At 36.9% G+C, this 22,431-nt stretch overlaps 1 long non-coding RNA gene across 1 annotated transcript; it reads right to left on the reverse strand.

Annotated features, from left to right (window-relative positions):
* Positions 1 to 770: 770 nt before the first annotated feature.
* LOC130455181 (uncharacterized) lies at positions 771 to 20,283 on the reverse strand. Its single transcript, XR_008913120.1, has 4 exons — positions 20,197 to 20,283; positions 16,167 to 16,250; positions 1,801 to 1,866; positions 771 to 1,120 (listed from the first exon to the last, which is right to left on the reverse strand). It is a non-coding gene; the product is annotated as an uncharacterized LOC130455181 (long non-coding RNA).
* Positions 20,284 to 22,431: the final 2,148 nt, after the last annotated feature.

Consider the following 22,431-nt stretch of genomic DNA (forward strand, 5'->3'; position numbering starts at 1 on the left):
TGGGTTGGCAAAGACGTAATTTCTTTTTTGGTGGGGGAGGAGAGAATGGAGTGTCATGCATTTTTGGTTGTTTGTAAAACTCCTGTACCGGAAAGGGAGTGCCCTAATGGCTCCCTGTCAAGTACATCCAACAAACATTTTTGACATCATGTTATAAAACACCAAAGCATCATAGTTAGGCACTCCATGTAACATATAGTCATCATATTTGAGGCTCTTTATTAAGCCTCAGTTTCCCCAAGAAACAGAGGGGAGATTGTAAGAATCTGTTTTTCATATACTATATTAGTTCCTAAATGTTAGAGAATATTACTGTGTATTCCTGTATCTGGGATCTGTGACACACCACCTAATTCCGACTTTTTTCTGTTTTCTTTGTCTTGGAAATCCCAAAGAATTTCTTCCTTTTCTTAATAGAATTTGGTTAATAAATGAAGAAGACAAGAGTTATTTTCCTGTAGACCTGACTTTCCAAATATCAGTCTGGGTAAGGGGTAAGGGTCTGATGGACCACCTCTTAATTTAATTTAATTTAATTTGAAATGCCTTAGGCTAAATAATTAGTTCCTAAAAATCTATTTATCAGGCTTCCTGATCCAACTCAGGTCATCCCTGGTCAGGAGAGACACCCATGGAGACCTATTGCATTTTATTAATCAGCATACTGGCCTAATCAGTGATCCTGCTGTCAACCAACTATCTTCCCAAGTGTGTGAACCCACAAGATGGGAGTCAAATTGAGTGAAAGACACTAGAAACTGAGGAAAAGGCAAAGAATATTTTAAGGTATTCTTCTCCGCACAAGGAGCATGCATGCAGGAGCCCCTCTCCTAAGGAGAGAAGCCCATTTAGATACAGAAATTAGCCAGCTTTTATTGTTTGAAAAATGAGGAAAAGAGAAAAGAAGCAATCCAAGGGGAAAGTAAATCAGCAAATTCTCAACAGTAAGTCCTTAGAATGACTTTGCAGGTAATCATTATCTCATCTGGAAATCTCTAGAGTCCTTCTGGTGAGATGATCATCATCATATCAGGAAAGGTTTTTAGGATTTTTCTCAACCCAGGCCCACTAGTCACAAAGGATGATTGTTATGTATCAGAAACACCTAGAAAAATGAAGGCTAGAACAAATACAACCAATTATTATACTCAATATTCCTTTCACTTTCTCACTGATATAATCAATAAACATACATTCTTACCCAAAGACCATTCTCTCAAGAACATTTTAATCATAACAAAGCCAACTTCCCCTTTATTTCCTTCATGAATTTTTTATCATATGTGTCTTCTGTCATGACATGAGCAATACGGAAATATGTATTTCATGAAAGCACTGATGTAACCTACATCCGACTATTTACTGCCTTGGAGAGGAGTGAGGAAGAGAAGGAGGGGAAAGTCTGAATCTTAAAATGTCAGAAGACAATTGTAAAAAATTGTTTCTACATGAAACTGAAAAAATTAAGAAATGAAAAGATTTCCAATCTACAATTCTTTTACTTTGTACTAGTGAAGTTGCTATAGTAAATATAAGTACAAGACTTGACTCACTTAAATTTATTTGATTAATTCTTTATAGGAAAAGAAAAGAGGGTCCAGGACATAGCCACATGGGATATCTATGATTACAGGATGTGACCTGAATGAATACTAAGCAAAAGGGACTGAGATTGAAAAGTCAGATAGGTAGATAAACAACTAGGAGAGTAGTATTCTGAAAAAATAGAGAGAAGAGAATATCAAGGAGAAGAGAGAGAATGGCAGTGTTAAAGGCTTCAGAGAGAGCAAGATTCCTCACCCCTCACTCGGTTCTGAGAAGTTCTGGGCTCTGCTTGTTAAAGGTAAGCAAATATTTAGGTTCATCCTGTAAGACACAAAATTCATGGTTAACTGTGGCATTCTTCCAGTTCTGAACATGAATGGATGTTGGCTTAGTCTGTTACCCCAATTTTTAATGATCCTATTTCAAGAAAGGGACATGGTCAAGAAAATAGACCTTAGTAAAGGACACCAATAAAAGAAAACATGAGAACACAAGACTAAGATCCAAGGATATCCTCTCCTGAAATACTATAATCAGAAAACATAAATTATAGGCCAATATTATTCATGCAAATTGATTCAAAATGTTAATGAACTGTCAAATAGAACACAAGACTCTATTTTTTTAATCATCCATTTAAACCAAGTAGTGTTTATACATAGAATACAAGGTCAATTTACTACTATAGTGGGGGGAAAAATCAACCTAATAAATTATATTAACTACAAAAATTCTATGATTATCTGCTTTCTATTTGTTTCCATTGCCTTATATATAAATCTATTAATTCCCTGAGGTTTGTGACCTGGAATCTTGCAACAGATATTGGCAATAGGACTCTAAGTGTTCTCAAATAATGAAGTTTATAGAGTATCTTCATTGGGGTAATCAACCAGAGAAGTACAAATCCTCCCCAAAGTATACCCATAATTTGGCACCCACAAATAGGTCTTTATTTAAAAGCATCCTTTTATGATATTTTAAAAATTAAATTCCACATTAACTAAAAGAAATTTCTCTGATATGATTAAAACAATCCTGGCAGAACTGGGTGGTTCAGTAGACTGAGTTCAAATCTGGCCTCAAATATTTCCTAGCTATGTCACCCTGGGCAGGTCACAACCCCAATTGCTTAGCTCTCACCACTCTTCTACCTTAGAACCTATACACAGTATTGATTCTAAGACATAAGATATGGGTTTAAAAAAACCCATAGACGACCTGTAAGCATTCATTTGCCACAAAAGCTCTTATGATACCTCTTGTGAAAGTGGATCTTCATGGAACCCAGCACAGATGCAGAAAGTTTTTGGAAATTAAAGCTGTAAATCAATCAAAAGAATTGTCATTCTGAAAAAGACAAACATTTCTCTGGCCTGTCAGGTGGGCACCATTTTTTACTATGCCCAGCCCTGAGTTGTTCCTCTCTCCCTCCCTCTCTCCCTCCCTCTCTCCCTCCCTCCCTCTCTCTCTCTCTCTCTCTCTCTCTCTCTCTCTCTCTCTCTCTCTCTCTCTCTCTCTCTCTCTCTCTCTCTCTCTCTCTCTCCAGCTTCTCAACTGATTGCAGAAAAAAAATCTGTCAAGGACAGCACTGAGTAGTTCAGATTCTTCACTGTTGGCAGATGATGCTGGACAGATAGCCATCCTGTATCTTAAAATATGAAGGAAGTAATGGGGAGAGTATGGCCAACCTGGCAAGGGCATTGTACCCCCAAAACCATAGAAGTTTTTCAGGAAAATCTTTTGCTCCCTTGCATTCTTGTAACTCCTAACCCCAAACATCTGATAACTCCAATAAGACACTGGGAGAATTATCCTCCTTGGATCTTTCTTTGGATGGACAGAGAGATACACCTCCAGGCTATGCCTTGATACCATCAGGCTGTATCTAAGACATCTACCTGTCATGACCCCTAAACTATGAGAGTCACCCCCTATGTCTTCAGGCAGACCATAGTCAAATGACCAACTTCCCCCATGCCTCAGTGCATTCCACTCTAGAGTCATATCTACCCTGTTGTAAAGAGTATAATAAAGACCCCTGAAATCATATCATCTGGGAATAGTTTCCATCCATGCTGTTGCCCCTAGGAGGCAATCTTCCTGGTCAGATTTAACATTACCTTATAAATTAATAAATTTATATTATTATTTTTAAGCTAAGTTTGGGGGTCTTGCATCCTTGCAAAAGATACCCTTCCCAAACCCCAGAGATTCACCTCAAGCCCCCCACAACAAACCTATTGGCTAATCTGAGAAGCCAAGCTAGCTGCTAATGTATGTGTGGACTTAGAGACCAGCCATAGTGACCAGTCATCACCAGTTATGATGAGGCCAAGGCTAAAGAGATTCTCTCTGAGGATATAAAGATCCTAATGAAATCAAGCAAGAACAAGAAATTGGTCAAGAAGCTGACTTTTTAAATGATGGGTTTCTGGCCTCTGATTCTTTGATCAAGCAAATCTCTTAAATACTGGACTCTGAACCAAAGCTGGAAAGTTTCCATTGACCAACTGTTTTATGAAGCCCCCAAATTTACCTTTGTCCCATGGGAACTTGCCTTCAAGAAATTCCCAAACTGATCCTTGTCCAAGACTTAATAATAAGCCATCAAGCACCCAGTAGGCATCCTTAATGAGAGTGATAGAGAAACTTACGTCTTAAATACCCTCTTTGGCTTCTTGGTGTATGAAGTAACAAAACTCCATCCTGGGCACCCTGACAGTGGGTATTACAGATTGTGAGAGAGACATGAAGAGAGAGAGGTTTTAAAGGACAAGCCAGGACACAAGAGTCAAGGATGGGGACCTGTCTGTCAATCAAGAAAAAGGTTCCAAATGAAATGTTCCCAGGAGTGGCAGTTGGGGTTTCTGGCCACAGAGGAGAGGAAGAAAAACTTGTGACTTGGTCTCTGTCTCTCAGGCTCTGGGCAGTTGAAGCTGATCAGGGGAGAAACTTTGGGACTTTGGTTTCTCTCTGGAGTTGAAGCTGGCTGAAAGACCCTTGCCGGGGCTTGGCTTGACTTTGAGTTATTTGACCAAAGGAGGATCTGATTCTGTCTCTCTCTGAGATTTCACTGACCAACAGTTGGAGGAAAGCCAGGCTGAAGGAGAGATTTTTAACTTTGTTTCTCTCTGGGGTTAAACTGAGAGACCTTGCTGACTTTGTGAAGAAGAAAGAAGAGTTTAAACAACTGTTGTCCTCCATCTCTCTAACGGTCTTAAAGTCCCAGTTTGTGACTGGACTACTTTCTCAAACCCTCAAATTTTCCCTCATTATAGATTAGGGACATCCTCATTCCTCTTACCTCAGTTTCCTATCCTGTTATCCCAATAAACCCCTTAATTTGAAAAAGGAAAAGAATATCTTTATACTTTATTCAAGGGGGGAAGGAAGAAACCAAAGGCTTCAAGAAGAACTGGGAGATGAGGTAGGCAGGAAGGAGAGGGTTGGAGAAGGGAGGGAGTGAAAGCAGGAGGAGGTTAGAAAGATATACTGATCCATCAGCCATCAATAGGGATCAATAGGCAAACCCCAGAGCATTCCCCAGAGCAGTTCCCCTGTGTGGCAGCATCCCTGTACCAAAAGTAGGATCACACTGAGAACAACAAATGGGATCCAAGGAAGACCAAAGTCCAGAAGATGTTCTGCAGGACTGGCAGTTACCTCTCAGAATTTGAGGGAGTGCCAGGAACATTCTTTCAACTTCAGCTTAAACTCCTCTCTTTTCCTCTTTTTACATTCTCTTTGGAACTCTTCCCCTTGCATTCCAGCCAAGAACTTATATTTGTTCACCCTGCAACTCATTACACTTTACTTTATCTCTCATTCCATTCCCTCAATCTGAGCACAGATTTGAACCTAGGATCTCCTGACTCTAGACCTGCCTCTCAATCCACTGAGCCACCCAACTGCCCCCATCAACAATATTATTTAACATAGTATTATGAATGTTAACAATAGCAATAAGAGAAGAAAAGGAAACTGAAGGAATCAATGGGCAAAGAGGTAATAAAACTATGTCTATTTGCAGATGACATGCAGATGTGAGAAATCCTAGAGATTCAGCTAAAAAGTTAGTTAAAACTATTATTAATTTCAGCAAAGTAGCATTATGTAAAATAAACCTATATAAATTATCAGCAGATAGAATAAAATAACTTAAAACTATTCCTGCTAAAAGAAGCCCAGAAACTACAAGAACATTATTATAAAACACTTTTTATATAAGTAACATCAGATATAAATAACTGGAAAAACAATCACTGTTTAAAGATTAGCACAGCCAATATAATTAAAATAACAATCTTACCTAAACTAATCTACTTAGTCAATGCCATCCCAATGAAATAATCAAAAAGTTATTTTGAGTTAGGAAAAATAATAACAAAATTCATTTGGAAGAACAAAAAGATCAATAATATCAATATCAAAAGAATAAATGGGGGAAAATGTAAAGTAAGGAGGTTTAGCAGTATCAGATTTTAAATTTTATTATAAAGCAGGAATTACCAAAACTATCTGGATTGCCTAAGAAACAGAAAGGTAAGTCATTGAAACAAAACAGATGTACAAAAAACAGCAGGACAAAATTACAATAATCTTATATTTGACAAAATCATGAAATCAGTATTTGATTTTAAAAAAAGAACTGTGACAACTGGAATATGTTGGCAGAAACTAGTTCAAAACCAATATCTTATAACATTCACTAAGATAAGATGAAAATGGTTACGTGATCTAGATGTAAAAGAATATATAAGTAAATTAGAAGAAGTATATTACCTACCAAATTTATGGATGGGAGAGGAATTTATGAGTAAATGGAAATAAATGGAAAGCATTGTGAAATGTCAAATGGATAATTTTGAGTATATTAAATTGAAAAAGGTTAGTACAAGCAAAACAAATTCTGCAAAGATTAGAAAGAAAACAAAATTGTTGGGAGAAATGGTAAAATTATATAGACAACCTGTCAGGTAGAGGTCTCATACCTAACATATACAGAAAACTTTATCAAATGTATAAAAATAAAAATCATCCCCCAATTGATAAATAGACAAAAGATATGAAAATTTTTCAGATAAAGACATCAAAGCTATAAATAATGCTCTAAATCACTACTGAGTAGAGAAATACAAACCAAATCAGTTCTGAGATATCATCTCATGCCCATCAGACTGGATAAAATGAGAAAAGGGCAAAATGTAGGATAGGATGTGGAAAAAATGGGGACACTGATATACTTTTGGTGGAGCCATGAAATGATCCAACCATTTGGGAAAGCAATTTGGGATTATACCCAGAGAGTAATAAAACTATGGATGTCATTAGTTCCAGAAATACCATTGCCAAGTCTGTTTACCTAGGAGGTCAGAGAAAAGGGGAAGGAACTTATAAATACCAAAATATGTATAACAGTTTCTTTATGGTGGCAAAGAATCAGAAATTGAGGGAATGATAAAATACTTAGGAATCTATGTGCTGAGACAAACACAGGAACTATATGAACACAACTACAAAACACTTTCCACACAACTAAAACTAGATCTGAGCAATTAGAAAAACATCAATTGCTCATGGTAGGACGAGCTAACATAATAAAATTGACCATCCTACCCAAACTTATTTATTTAGTGCCATACTTATAGAACTTCCAAAAAACTTTTTTACTGAATTAGAAAAAAACCATAACAAAGTTAATTTGGAAGAACAAAAGATCAAGGATATCCAGGGAAATCATGAAAAAAAAAAAGCAAAGGAAGGTGGCCTTGCAGTAACAGATCTCAAAATATCCTATAAAGCAGTGGTCATCAAAACAATTTGGTACTGGCTAAGAGACAGAAAGGAGGATCAGTGGAATAGACTTCGGGTAAGTGACCTCAGCAAGACAGTCTATGACAAGTCCAAAGATCCCAGCTTTGGGGACAAAAATCCACTATTTGATAAAAACTGCTGGGAAAATTGGAAGACAGTGTGGGAGAGATTAGGTTTGGATCAACACCTCAGACATACACCAAGATAAACTCAGAATCGGTGAAAGATTTGAACATAAAGAAGGAAACTATAAGTAAATTAGGTGGACACAGAATAGTATACATGTCAGACCTTTGGGAAAGGAAAGATTTTAAAACCAAGCAAGACTTAGAAAGAGTCACAAAATGTAAAATAAATAATTTTGATTACATCACATTAAAAAGTTTTTGTACAAACAAAACCAATGTAACCAAAATTAGAAACGAAATAACAAACTGGGGGGAAAATCTTCATCACAAAAACCTCTGACAAAGGTCTAATTACTCAAACTTGCAAAGAGCTAAATCAATTGTACCAAAGAATAAAGTCATTCTCCAATTGATAAATGGGCAAGGGACATGGATATTCAATTTTCAGTCAAAGAAATCAAAACCTTCAAGAAGTACTTGAAAAAGTGTTCTAAATTTCTTATAATCAGAGAGGTGCATATCAAAACAACTCTAAGGTATCACCTCACACCTAGCAGATTGGCTAACATGACAGTTATGGAAAGTAATGAATACTGGAGGGGATGTGGCAAAGTCAGGACATTAATTCATTGCTGGTGGAGTTGTGAATTGATCCAAACATTCTGGAGGGCAATTTGGAACTATGCCCAAAGGGCGATAAAAGACTGCCTGCCTTTTGATCCAGCCATAAAACTGCTGGGTTTGTACCCCAAAGAGATAATAAAGAAAAAGACATGTACAAGAATATTCACAGCTGTGCTCTTTTTGGTGGCAAAAAAAATGGAAGGGGATGTCCTTCAATTGGGGAATGGCTGAACAAATTGTGATATCTGTTGGTGATGGAATACTACTGTGCTCAAAGGAATAATAAAGTGGAGGAATTCCATGGGAACTGGAACAACCTCTAGGAAGTGATGCAGAACAAAAGGAACAGAACCAGGAGAACACTGTACACAGAGACACAGAGACCCTGTGGTACAATCGAATGTAATGGACTTCTCCATTAGTGGCAATACAGTGTTCCTGAACAACCTGGAGGGATTTACAAGAAAGAACACTATCCACATTCAGAGGAAAAACTGTGGGAGTAAAAAGACCAAAGAAAAACAACTGCTTGATTACATGGGTTGAGGGGGTTATGATTGGGGATGTCGACCCTAAATGATCATCCTAATGCAAACAACAACAATATGGAAATGGGTTCTGATCAAGGACACATGTAATACCCAGTGGAATTGTGCGTCGGCTATGGCAGGGGAGTGGGGAGGGGAAGGAGGAATAGAAAATGATTTTTGTAACCAAGGAATAGTGTTTGTAACTGACCAAATAAAAAAATAATGCTATCAAAAAACAAAAAGAAATTGGAGGGATGTCCATCAATAGGTGAATGGCTAGTCAAATCATGGTACATGATTGTGATGGAATACTACTGAGCCATAATAAATGAAAAGCAGACTAATTTTTTTTAACCCAGAAAGAACTACATGGGATAATAAACAGTGAAATGAGTAGAACCGGAAGAACATTGTATATAGCTACACATTTAATTCTTGAAGAATAACTTGTGAATATCACCCCCAGAGAATGAACTGAAGAATGGAAACATGAATGGCATAATCTATATACATATATCTGTCTCCTAGAGGATGCTTTCTATGATACAAGGGGCAAAAGGGAGAGACTGAGATCATTGTAAATAAATTCAATTATAAAAAGAATAAAGAAAATAACTGTCTTAATCACTAAAGCAAATGAACAAAGATACAGGGAAATTATATGAAAATTGCAACAAGATCCACCTAGTAAAAGCATCATTCATTTTGATGAGTAATGACATCTTTGCAAAATTGGAATAATTGACTATGATGAGAAATGTGTTGAAAAACCTGTATTAAGAAGCAGACATGGGAGAAGTCAAAGACTTATTATCTACATAGAAGCTTCTTGCATTTACATCATGAATACTTCCTATGAGAGAAGAAAAAGTAGATGCTTTATTTTGTAAGCAAAAAAATAATGTAATAGGCAAGAAATTATTATATTTGAGGAGCAAGAAAAGACTTTATCATTAATGCAAAAATATTTTATATCCACAATATGAAAACTGTCCTGTAGTTAATTTTTTTAAATCAAAGTTAGAAAAAATAAGAAAAGATATTAAAGACAATTGAAAGAACTTAGATCTCAGCTACTGTCACAAGAAACTGATCATTAAAAATGGAGAAACTATAGGGGAAAATTATGTGAGCATCAATTATAATAATTGTAAGCAGAAGATTAACACAATAGTGAAAGTTCCAAAATGTACTCAAGTCCACAAATACTGAGAAGGGTACCAATTGTAGGCAACACTATTTTAGAATAGGAATGCTTTTAGAAAATCTTAAAGATGCTCATAAGGAATATCATAAAGCAGAGAGAATCCGTGGTGGGTAAAACCAAATTAAGGAACAATAGCAAGGGATTTAACAAAGCAACTAAGTAAATTTACCTTGATGGCATGTAAGCATAAAATTGTAAAGAGAAGAACCAATAAAAGTAAAATGGAAGTGATCTGTAAAGATTTTTTTAATAAATTGTGCATGACATCAAGGATGGTAGATCAGCCACAACTGAAATCAAATATTAGAGTTCCAGATATATCTTTGTGGATGGCTAGAAGTGCTAAATGTTCTTGTTTGCAAATGACATTGTACTGGTTCCATCAATCATAAAATATTGCATACTTTCATGGAAGAGAGATGTAAGCAATGAAAACAGCTTAACTTTAACAAGGTAAAATCAATGATGAACCTTGAAGCAGGAGTAAAAGATATCAAAGAATCATATGATAAGGAAAGAAAGAAGGCCAATCATATAGCAAGGATAAGGAACAACGGGTGGACAGGCATGTTCTTCAGAGGCATCCTTGCAAACCCAAGAAAAAATGAGTACAGTCTCCAGAGCCTGAATGGGTCCTCTAATGTGAAATTTTAAAAATACGGATGGGGGGTAGTTAGGTGGCTCAGTAAAATTGAGACCCCTGCCCAGGTATGGGAGGTCCTAAGTTCAAATCTGGCCTCAAACACTTACTTGCTGTGTGACCCTGGGCAAGTCACTTGATACCCATTGCCAAGCCTTTACCACTCTTCTGCCTTGGAACCAATACAGTATTGATTCCAAAACAGAAGGTAAAGGGCATGGAGGGGGGCGTTAATTTAAAAGAAAATATATAGATTCCAATAGAGTGAACAGGCATGGCTTGGGTTGATATTTGCAATTATAAGAATGAGATTAGAGAAAGATAAATTTAGATAAGATTAAGCTTGAAAAAATAAGAGTGTTGTCTCCAAAAGCTGCTAGATGCAGATCATGCCAAAAATGCAATAGAAGGATTTAGAATGCACACAGAGGAGGGGTGTGTGTGTGTGTGTGTGTGTGTGTGTGTGTGTGTATGTGTGTGTGTGTGTGTGAGGAACTGACAGTTCCTTGCCTTGGCAATTAGAGGAAGGAGCTGCTTTCTTCTGTGGCTGTGAAAAATCCAAGTTTTTAGCTTTTAGTGGGAATATTAGCTAGTGGCAGGCAGCTCAGTGTACCGAAGAGTCCATTTTGCAATAGGCAGAGTTTGGGGGAAAGCAGTATTAGTTTCTTAGTGCTAGAGCATCCCTGTGTTTTGATCCTCATCTTCTACCTTTGATTTACAAATAAATATAGATATTTTTTCTATAAGATAGTCTCCAAGACTTTGTGTGTGCTGGTCCAGTGAAGGAAGGCTCATTCTGCCTTCCTTTCACAAAAGGGAATTGGGTTACTCTGTAGTCAGCAAACAGAGTATCCAAACTAATTCCCTATCTCAGATACCATCTATCAACATTATTTCTTCACAGTGTTGGAAGGAATATCAAAATTGCTGAGATATGCTTAAGATTTTGACTGTCTCCTACTGGCCTAAGCAGATAATTGGTACAGAACTGTGTTCAGTTCTGAGAGTCACATTTAGGGAGGGCACTGATAAGCAAGAATGTCCACAGAGCAGACATTTATGGTGAAGATCACAACTTCATACTTTATAAGAATGTGTTGAAGAAAACATATCTTTATCTTTAAAAAGTTTTCTAAGTAACGCATATGATTGGCATTATTAAAAACTAGGGGTTGCAATAAAAATTACAATCAACAAAGGGCAGCAGAAGGAAAAACAAAATAAATTGTTGACTACATAATCTTATCTTAACAATCAAATGAGTTAGAGAAAAAATCATAGAAACAATGAACAATTTCATTAAAGAAAATTAAAATGAGGAGGCAACATATCAAAATTTAAGGAAGGCAGCCAAAATGGTCTTTAGGGAGAAATTCATGACTCTAGATGTTTACATCCATAAAACAAAGGGCAGATCAATGAATTTAGCATGCATCAAAAAAAAATTAAAATTTCCTGATTAACCACCAATGAAATATTAAAAATCAAGGAAGAAATTAATAAAATTGAAAGTAAGAAAACCATTGAATAAATAAATAAGGAGATGGTTTTATGAAAATATCAATAAAATAAATAAACTATTGGTTAACTTGATTTTTTACAAAAAAAGAAAACCAAATTCCTTGTATCAAAAAAGGAAAAAGGCAAAATCACAACCAATGAAAAAGAAATTAAAGCAATAATTGGAAATCATTTTGTCCAACTATATACCAATAAATCCCACAATATAACTGAAATAGAAGAATACTTAGAAAAATATAAACTACCCTTATTAACAAAAGATGATACAGAATACTTCAGTAACCCCATCACAGAAAAATAAATTGAACATGGTTCATGCCTTCACAGAACTTACAATCTTATTGGCAGAAGGGATAAACCTGGATAAAACAATGAGTGATTGTGGTAAATGTTTACTACTGGACCATTATCCCTGTCCATGGAAAACTGAGCTCTTTTGATAAAGATGAGATTCATGATCTCGCTCTGAGATCTTAGGATGTGGCATCCCTGTTTAGATCCTGTCTTAAATGGACACTGTCTACTAGCTCTGCTGCAACCTAGCAAATGAGTCCAAACCATGAAATATGTGAAGGGAAACACAATTAGGATACACGAAGTATAGTATTCAGACAATGAGCCCATACAGTGCAAAGGAATACAGAAGAGGAAAAAGTCGGGAACACCACAAATGAGTTGCTATAATCTTCATGGATGTCTACCATTATTTATTTTCTCTCACACACCACAACATTATTCTTACATAAAATTCATTCATTAGGTCAAATCAAAGGAGGCTAAAATGTACGTTTCTTCCCTCAACTACATATGAAGGGAATCCTCCGCATTTATCTCTGATAAAAGCATTAAGCCACACTGCTTTAACCCAGTAGAGGTTAAGAAGAGCACTAAAGAATGGAGCAGTATCTATAGTCTGACTTGGAGGCATTTCATTTGAGACCTGAAGGACATGTTTTTCTTGGATAGGGACAAAAAAATCCATGCAGGAAGAAGTGGATATACCAAGGTTCAGATAGGAATGAAAATTGGGGAAAAATAAAGTTTTACTCAGTAAGCCTTGCCTACTCTTGTAACTTTTCCTGGGTTTAACCATGAACCCATAACTTAACCTTTCTAACTTTCAGTTTCTTCCTCTATGAAGTAGAGACAATCTGTGGAACCTAGGTTACTATGAAGCTCAAATCAGAGGCTATGTGTGGCATGTTTTAAAAACCTATATTGTTGGTTTTCTTTTAATTTAAAACCAAACTGGACCTAAACCCCAAGACACCAGAAATGTTTTATAGAGACTAAAACGTATCCATAAAATTCAGAGGATGAGATAATCTGGTTTGATGTGTTAAACTGACCCCAAGGAGCTCCTTTCTTTGTTCCAAAACAATGAAAAGAAAAGAAAGTATGCAAATAGGAAAACGTGCCAAGAAATGAGAGTTGAATATTTTGCACTCTGAGAAATGGATTGTTTCTCTGTCCCTTCACATTTCTTTTATTAACCAATCAGGAAGAATTTTTAAGGGGGAATTTCCCCACTTGCTTTGTGCACAACTAGCTTACAGATTGTCTCTCTTTGTCACATTGCTGGAAAGTCTGTATAAAAATCAGCCTTCCCTCCACTGCTCAGCAGTCCAATCTATTGAGTCTTCTCTCAGGTAAGCTTGTGTTTCTCCGAGCCTTTCTTTGCCTCCCTTTTGCTCTAGAACCTGTATGGCACCTCCCTGACACAATTACTGTGACAAGGACATTTTCTTCTGTTTCTTTGTATGACTCCAGGGCTAATACATATGAAACTAAATAAGAACAGTAGTAATACAATGTAGTCTCCTTGAGAGAAGGAAGGGAATGCTTTGATTGAAAGTTTTTTTGGAGGGAGCTGGGTAGCTGATTAGCTCAGTGGATTGAGAACCAGGCCTAGAGATGGGCTAGGTTCAAATGCAGCTTCAGATACTTCCTAGCTATGTGACCCTGAGCAAGTCACTTAATCCCTACTGCCTAGCCCTTACCACTCTTCTGTCTTTGAACCAATACACAGTATTGATTCCAAGATGGAATCCCTTTTTGTATCTTTTGTATCTCTGGGTCATAACCAAACACAAGACATAGGATAAGCATATAACCAATGCATTGTGAACCAATTTAGTTGTAATTGAATAATGTATAATTGAATAATATTGTTGAGTAACAAAATACAAAACTGGGAGCAAAGTACAGAAAAATGTAATGATATCCATGCTATCCTTGCTGTGGGTACATACAGTTAAAGCAAGGTATTCAAGGGACGGGGGTCCCTTTGACTTTTTCTCAAAGAGATAATGGAGTATGAGTAAAATTGGGAGTTCATAATATTTCATAAAAACAATTTTGGAACTTTCAAATATTGATTTCTTAATTGAATGATATCACATATGAGTGTGGAAACAGAGATTTTAAAATAGTAAAACCAAAAAGCAGTCATGCAATTTGGTATGTGTAAACCTCAAAATTCCTTAGACTTATAAATGTTGGAAATTTCACCATTGGGATATTTCATACTTGGAAAATTTCTTACTGATAGTCTATTGGAATGGGAACCCCATTGGCATGGGAGGTTCCTTTTCCTCCCTTCTTAAGATTACTTTAGGACAGAAACCTTTTGCTGAACAGTGGAAAGGACTTTGACCTATGCTTAAGCATAGAACAGGAATTTCTTTGAGTCATGATTGATTTTAGAATTGATACAATGGAGATACTTGGAATCAATCTCCACCCTATTCAGTCCTAACAGGATTGAGTAAGGGCTGCAGCCTAGATCAAAATTTAATTATTCCAATCTCTACCCTACTCAGGTTAACAGGATTTAGAAAGGGCTGTAGCAAAGGAGCAAAGATTTAATCATTTGAAAATATGACCTTCAACAGACATGTGCAAAGCCTCTGGGCGGTCCTGGGTTAAGCTAGAGCCTCCATTGGCACAGGGAAATTGATGGACAGTGATTGGTATATGTGAGAACTGAGGGGAGGCAACTTGGATGGTTTCCTTAAAGATCAGGAGGGGGTTGAGGAGTTGATCGGAGTGGTGGCAGTGTACTCTGAGAAGCTTGCTCTGAAGGAAGCGGAAGGTGAGGGCCTCTGAGACTGTTTCTCCATTTTGGTCACGTGAGTAATAGGGACTGATCTCCTTTCTTTGCCCCAGCTATCTAAGGGCTTGGGCCTTTTGGCCCAGCCTAAATAGAAGGGGTATTTAAGCCCTATTCCCTTCTCTCCCTTTTTCTCTCTCTATCTCTAATTCCTTTCTTCCTCCTATTGTAATTAAACTCCATAAAAGATTGACTGCAACTTGAGTTTTCATTTAGGAATTACATAGCTGAATTCCTTGGCGACCTTAAATTAATATATATCAGTCTTTTAAAGTGATTCCCTTGTAACATATGACATCATTAACTTCTTTTCCAGGATTCCAATCGGACCTTCACAATGAAGCTCATCACAGGTCTCTTCCTCATCTCCTTTATCTTGTCTGTTGACAGTTCTAAGATGGACATAATCATCAGTGCAGCTGAAACTGGTAAGGCTGTGTTAAATTGTAAGAGTCTAGTATACCTGGCAAATCCCAGAGCTTGGAGAACCCACTGCCTTTGCAAACCTGTGAATGATGGGAGAAGGCAAACTATTTTTCCTAGATAATAATAGTCCTCTCAGAGAGTATGGTTTATACCAGAGCAAGGAGTGCTATGGAATCTTGGCACATAAATCCTTGGCCACCAGTGGATATAGTGTTGAGTCCCTCAAGAAAGAAACTACTGTGTTAGGGCAGATTTTTCTATTCTTAGCACTTTCTAAGAAAAATATTGGCAAGAGGCTAAAATGACAATACAAATTGTGATTAGAGGATCCAGCATTTAATAGTTTCACAAAGAAAGATCCCTATTTTATGTTTCATTTTGACATGTCATTTCCAATGGGTGCCATTAGTTTAGAATATGCTTCAGTGCCATCCATAAGGATAAATCTTCCACCTAGAATGTTTCCTTCCCCAAAAGGGCAAGGTATTTGTTTTTAGATCCCTGCTTGTGACTCAAGATTCCTCTGTCATGTCTCTTCCCTTCTTAGCTGCACTTATTGTGAAGGAAAGTTGTCAGAAATATTGTGATGGAGAGATAGAAATTGAAGATACTATACCTGAAGGTGCTGATCCAGAAGAATACAACAGGTATGAATTTGGGCATGATTCTGACAATGGAGAAGATCTGGGTTATCATAGGACTATGAGAGATAGAGAAAAGTCCATATATAATTAGTACAAATATTCTTTGTCCTGTGTATTTCCCAAAGTGTCTGTTGCAGGGTACTGGGTTGTGATCTTATATCTGACAGTCTAAAAAAGACAGAGGCAGGACTTGGTGTGTTATTGGAACTAACATATCTATTCCCTAATCAATAGGAAGAATCAAGGAATGACACTGATTTTAATCTTTTTTGTTCTTAACAGACCCTTAAAAATGAATGTTTCAGATAAAAAGAATAAGAAATTGGGATTATACATAAAATTATGAAATAGAATTTTTGCTTAAAAAATAAATACAATAAATTCAGAATATTAATTCAAAAACTATACTGTCAGTGACATTTTAAAAAATTATTTACTATTTTCTTTCCTTTCCTCTTTTCTCCTTGCATTTCTTGTCTTTACTCTTTTCCTTTCTTCATTTCTGGATACAATTGTCACTAACTTCCTTCACAGAATGTGTATTTTTTTTAAATCTTTTGTAACAAATTAGTCTAATTAAGCAAAGGATATACCTACTGATCATATTGAGACTGTATATTTCACTTTACACCAACTGTCCATGAATAATCAATCAAGATGAGAAAAGAATATTTTATTACACTAATCTGCATTATCAAGTCTTGCAAAATTATCTTTCTTTTCAAAATTGTAGCCATTTTACAAGTAGATTTCCTGTTTCTGTTCACTTCACTGAATATCAATTCATATAAGTCTTTCTGTCTTTCCTAGAATGAAGCTCATTCATCTTCCTGATTGTACAGTAATATTCCCTTGCCTTCACATTCATAATTTGTCTAGATGTTACTCAACTGAAAAACATCCACTTTTTACAATTTTTTCATATCCTTTGTCTATCTACTAGGAAACCCTCTTATTCTTATATATCTGGATCAGATCTAAATATATCTTACATGGCAGATCTTTATCAAAGAAATTTCTTGTAAAAAATTTTCCCCCAGTTAACTGTTTCTCATTTTAATGGCATTGCTTTTAATTATGCTATAATTTTTCAATTGTTTAAACCAAAACAGCCTATTTAATATTCTGTGACCTTCTCTACAACTTTCTAAAATAATTATTCCCTCATCCATATGTGTGAAAGGTTCCTCCTCTGCTATGCTAACTTATTTTGTTATTTTCTTGCTAATTTAATTGTTTGGTATAGGATTTATCAAATACTTTATTTTATAGTAATTTACACCTTGATTATTTAATCTCTCCCAGTGGTTGATTTTTCTATTTTTCTAATTACTATGAAATCATTATAAAAATTATTGCTTTTCAGTATACTTTAAAATCTGGTATTGATATGCCCCTGTTTTCTCATCCTCATAACCTTGAAATTCTTGTTCCTCTAGATGAATTCATATCATATTTCATAGTCCCAATGAGTAATTTTTTGGCAGCTGAATTGGAATCGAATTGAATAACTACTTTGATAGATAGCTTTATCCCTTTTATGATATAGATACAAAGTGCACAATAATTTGTTCTTAAAGTTTTTACCCTGATTTGGAAAGCTGACTATCAGGGGCTAAGCTGGGCATGGGAACAGAGGGTGGTGGTGAGCACTGGGCCTCCACTTCTTGGAAAAATGATGGAGCTAAAGCACCTTTCTCTGAATTCTTATCATACTGTACTCTTATTTCAAGTAGAAGAGAAGATTAGACAGAAGGGGTTGGGCTAGAGGTGAAGTATAGATTTCTCTAATATATATTTTCCTTTCTTCCAGCATAAGGGATGAACACTGGAAAATATTCATGGGGGAACTAAACAAACAGATGCACCACTAAAAAGCCATGAGGTCAAGGTGACAAATGATCTCAATCCCAATTCAAACTACCAATGAAGACTCTCAAATTTTAATTTGTCTTTTCCTTCTTGCTCCCTCTTCCATGCAGCCTATAAACTCTGATAGGAGTAAACTTTTCATTCATTTATCCTAACTGTGAAGGATTGTAGATATTAATATAGATGCTTTAATAAACATCAGTGCTGAACATGAAATTCCGTGAGTCTCTGTGTCACCATACTAAAGTCAAACAATATGTACCTTTTTTCACTTTGAGCTGGCTCTTGAGGGACCCCAGATGGGGCTCCTGAGTGACTATTTATTTGGCCTCTTAATGACCCAAAGTCCATTTTTCTCAGTCTCTGAGAGACTGACTGAACTTTGAGTGATCCTGTCCTAGTTTCTCAGTGATGCCAGGTCCCTCAACACCAGGCATCTAAGAGGACTTGTTCCAAAGTATGCCATCACAATCTTGGGGAACCTTGAAATTAGTCTGGAAAGAAAAATAATCCCTAAACTGGATCTGCCAGTACAGATTTCATTCCTATTCCATTGCCTCCATTACCTCACATTTTAAAAATCCTGATGTTCTATTGCTCTTTGATTCTGATAGCTAATAGTTTCCCTTTCCCACATTCACATATCTCCAATCAACATTTTCAGTTTACACTGTGAGGTGGGTCAGCCTCCCACAGGGATTGGGGTCTTGGAGGTGGGACGGTGTTGGCTATTCACACTCATATTCAGACCCATTCATTTCTATACCTTAAGAAGATGAATAACTTTGAAATTCCAACATTTTATTTCTTTTCCTGTAGTTGAAAGAAACTCCTGTATGATTTTGATGTTTCTACATTGCACTTGACTTGTTTCTTTCTGACTACAGAAATTCTTCTTTGACCTTAAAGTTATGGATTTAGCTGATTCTAATGGATTAGTGTAAATTTCTTTTATATTTCATGAAATATAGTATTTGGGGGGGGGGGACTTTTTCCTGGTATAGTCATAGTTTTCAGTGAGTCCAATAAATCTTTTAAAGACTTTTTCTAGATCAGAAAACATACTTACTCTAATTTTTCAGTCTTTTGATTTTCTTCTAATATTTTCTGTTTTTTTATTGAATCATTGAATTCTACTTTTTTTTCTGTTTTAAGAATCTTTTCATTAGACCATGTTTTTACTTTGATTTTTTACTTTTTCCAAGCTATTTGCTTTCTTTTCAATATATTCCTCAGGAACTCTATATTGATTTTTATCTATTCCTTCATGTCTTCTTTCCACTATTACTAATTGATTTCAAGGCATTATTTTTCTGAGGCTTGCCACTAGCATAGATTTACTATCTATTTCCTCCTTGAGATCCGCCAATTTCTTCTTTAGAAATTTGGATGATATACCATTTGGTGCATACACCTTTTATCAGGATGTAATTACCTTCTCTATCTCTTTTAACTGTATCTATTTTTACTTTGGTTTTGTCAGATATCATGATTACAACTCCTGCCTTCTTTTTCTCAGTTGTTGCCCAATAGATTTTGCTCCAGTCTTTTATCTTTACCCTGGGAGTAGCTCCCTTGTGTTTCTTATAGACCACATATGATAAGATTTTGGTTTCTAATCCACTCTGCTATTTGCTTCCATTTTGAAGGTGTATTCATCCCATTCACATTCAGAGTTATGATTACCACCTGTGTGTTCCCCAAAATTTTGATTTTCTCTCTTTGTCCTGCCCTTTCTTCTTTCACTATTTCCTTCTACAAAAGTGTTCTGTTTTTAATCACTCCCCATAATCCCCACCCGTATTTTATTTTCCTTTCTCCTCCCTTCTTATTTCCCTCTTGTTTTTAGGGTCTTTTTAAGCTACCCCACACACTCCCTCTCTTGTATTGCTTCCCTCCCAACTTCCCTTTCTGCCCCTCCCTTTTTATTCCCCTTTTATTGTTTAAAGACTATTAAATTCCCTTCCCCTTCTCTTTCCCTCCCTTTTTTTAATTCCCCATCCCACTCTCCCCCCTTAATTGCCCCCTTTCAACTTCCCTATAGGGTAAGATAGAATTTGATACCCCAATGGATCTAGATGCTCTTCCCTCTCGGAATTCATTCCATTTACAGTAAGGTTTGAGTATTACCTTTTAGCACTCTCTTCCTCTCCTTCTAATAATAATATTCTTCCCCTTGTTAAGATGGAGTTGGAGGATTTTGGAATTCTAAAGTTGACTGGCAGGACCAGAATGACAGTTGGAAGAGCAAGGAATTCTGGGAGAAGAATGGGGGGACTAAGGGGATTCTGAAGAACCCCTTGGTCTTTCTACTTTAGGACTGAGAGCTGACAGGTCCAATTTCTAGGTAGCTAAAGGTATTCTGAAGCCATCAGTGAAGGCCTTTGCTTCTTGCCTTAAACCAGTAGCTTCTTTCTCTCCAGAAATCCTACTACTGTTTCCTCTACCTGATGCAAACATTGCAGACCCCTGAGGGAGTAATGGCTTGAACTCTCCAACCAGAGCCCAGTCCTCCTGGATCCTCCTTGGCTCCCAAAAAAACTGTTTCTAGATTATTAGTTTAGGATATAATAGTAGTAGTAGTCTCTTGGTAACCAAGGATGATGAGTGTCTTTGTGCATTTTCATCTATGACAGATGAGTGTGCACAAAGACACTTGTGCGTGAAGGAGATTTAAGTGGAAAAGTCGATGCACAAAGACAGCCCCACTCTCTCGGCGTTGGAAGCCTGGGTCCAGTGGCACAAAAAGTCGTTACACCTGGAGACTTCCTCAGCTGCATTGGATGGCCATGTTGTCCTTTGTGCTCCAACATGCCCTAAGCACTCCACAGTGCTTTGCTGCATCGCCATCTCAGCCGTTGAACCTTCTTATTAGTTTCTTCTGTCTGTTCATCTGAAGCAGTCTTCACATGCTGGGTGAGCAAAGCCCTGGTTCATCAGGGGTCTACGATCCAATGGCTACCTCACAAGGTTTAGCCGGCCTGTCGAAGCCGTTGCCCGGGGTATGGCCTCTGCCGCATGCTAGCAGCTACTGGGAGCCACAAGTGAGAGCTGGGTGTCAGTTGAGGGTCAGAGGCTAGAGAGCTGCCCTAGGAGGGCACGACAAGCCCTCCATACCAGAGATACTACCCCTCCCTGAACACCCCATACACCCCGGATATAATGGTATTAGACTATAAAAAGGACATTTAGTTGGGAAAATGGGCAGAGACATTTGTGGGAATAGACATCAGCCCCTTGAACCATGGAATGCATAGATAATTTATCAGGGCTACCTTATACATTCTTCTCCTCAACCTATTTACCTTATCTCCTTAAGAAATTCCTTATTTAGCAGTCAGATTCAGTTTGGCCTAATTCATAAAAGGAAGGGGGCTTAAGTAACTGGGGGCAGGTCTCAAGCCAGAGACCTGTCCCTCTGTGGTAAGTTCAGACAAAGCCTGCCACATATTTCCTTACAGAAGATAATATAGAAACTTTCCTCTAGAGCTGCTGACTGGAAAGACTGACATCTCATCCCCTCAGCCATCATATGAAAAGGGATTCAGTGATACAGACTACTAGTTATCACTTAAGAAGGAGAGAGAGAGGAATTGCCTTTCCCTCTCTTATATATTTTACCTCAACCTCTGTTCCTGCACACACCATGGTGAGAGAGAGCGGTGTTGCCATTTCCTCTCTCATAGGCTTTACCTCAACCCCTGTTTCTGATCACTTGATCCTCCCAACACTTCACTGGTGTAACATCTCAGCCAGTGAGCATAACTATCCATTAATACAACAAGAAGATTCCCATTTTATAACCTCCTCCTCCTATGTGCCTCATTGTGTGGTATAGATTATCCTAATTTTCTTATTCCTTCAAGTTTCTCTTGGTGCCATATTCTATTCCCCCCTGCCCTTTTTTTCTTTCTTCTTTTTCATATCATTTTAAACCACTTAGTACCCCCAATCTCTACCTATGAATGATTCTTCTAGCTGCTATAATAGTGAATACAATTTTCGAAAGTTACAAATAGCATTTTTCAATATAGGAATATAAACAATTTGGCCTTATTGAGGCCTTTACAGAAAAAAAATAATAAGACCCCTTTCTTTCTTATTTACCTTTTCCTGTTTCTCTTGGTTTTTGAATTTTTATATCAAGTTTTCTATTTAGTTCTGGTCTTTTCTTTACAAATATTTTGAAGTCTTCTATTTTGTTGAATGCTCATATTTTCCCCTTGTGAGTAATACTTGGTTGTAGACCCAATTATCTTGCCTTTTTGAATATCATATCCCAAACCTTGTGGTCTTTTAGTGTGGATGCTGCCAGATCCTGTGTAATCCTGATTGGTGCTCCTTGATGTCTGAATTGTTTCTTTC

The sequence above is a fragment of the Monodelphis domestica genome, chromosome 6 (assembly GCF_027887165.1).
Source record: "Monodelphis domestica isolate mMonDom1 chromosome 6, mMonDom1.pri, whole genome shotgun sequence".
In the NCBI taxonomy this organism is placed as follows: Eukaryota; Metazoa; Chordata; class Mammalia; order Didelphimorphia; family Didelphidae; genus Monodelphis; species Monodelphis domestica.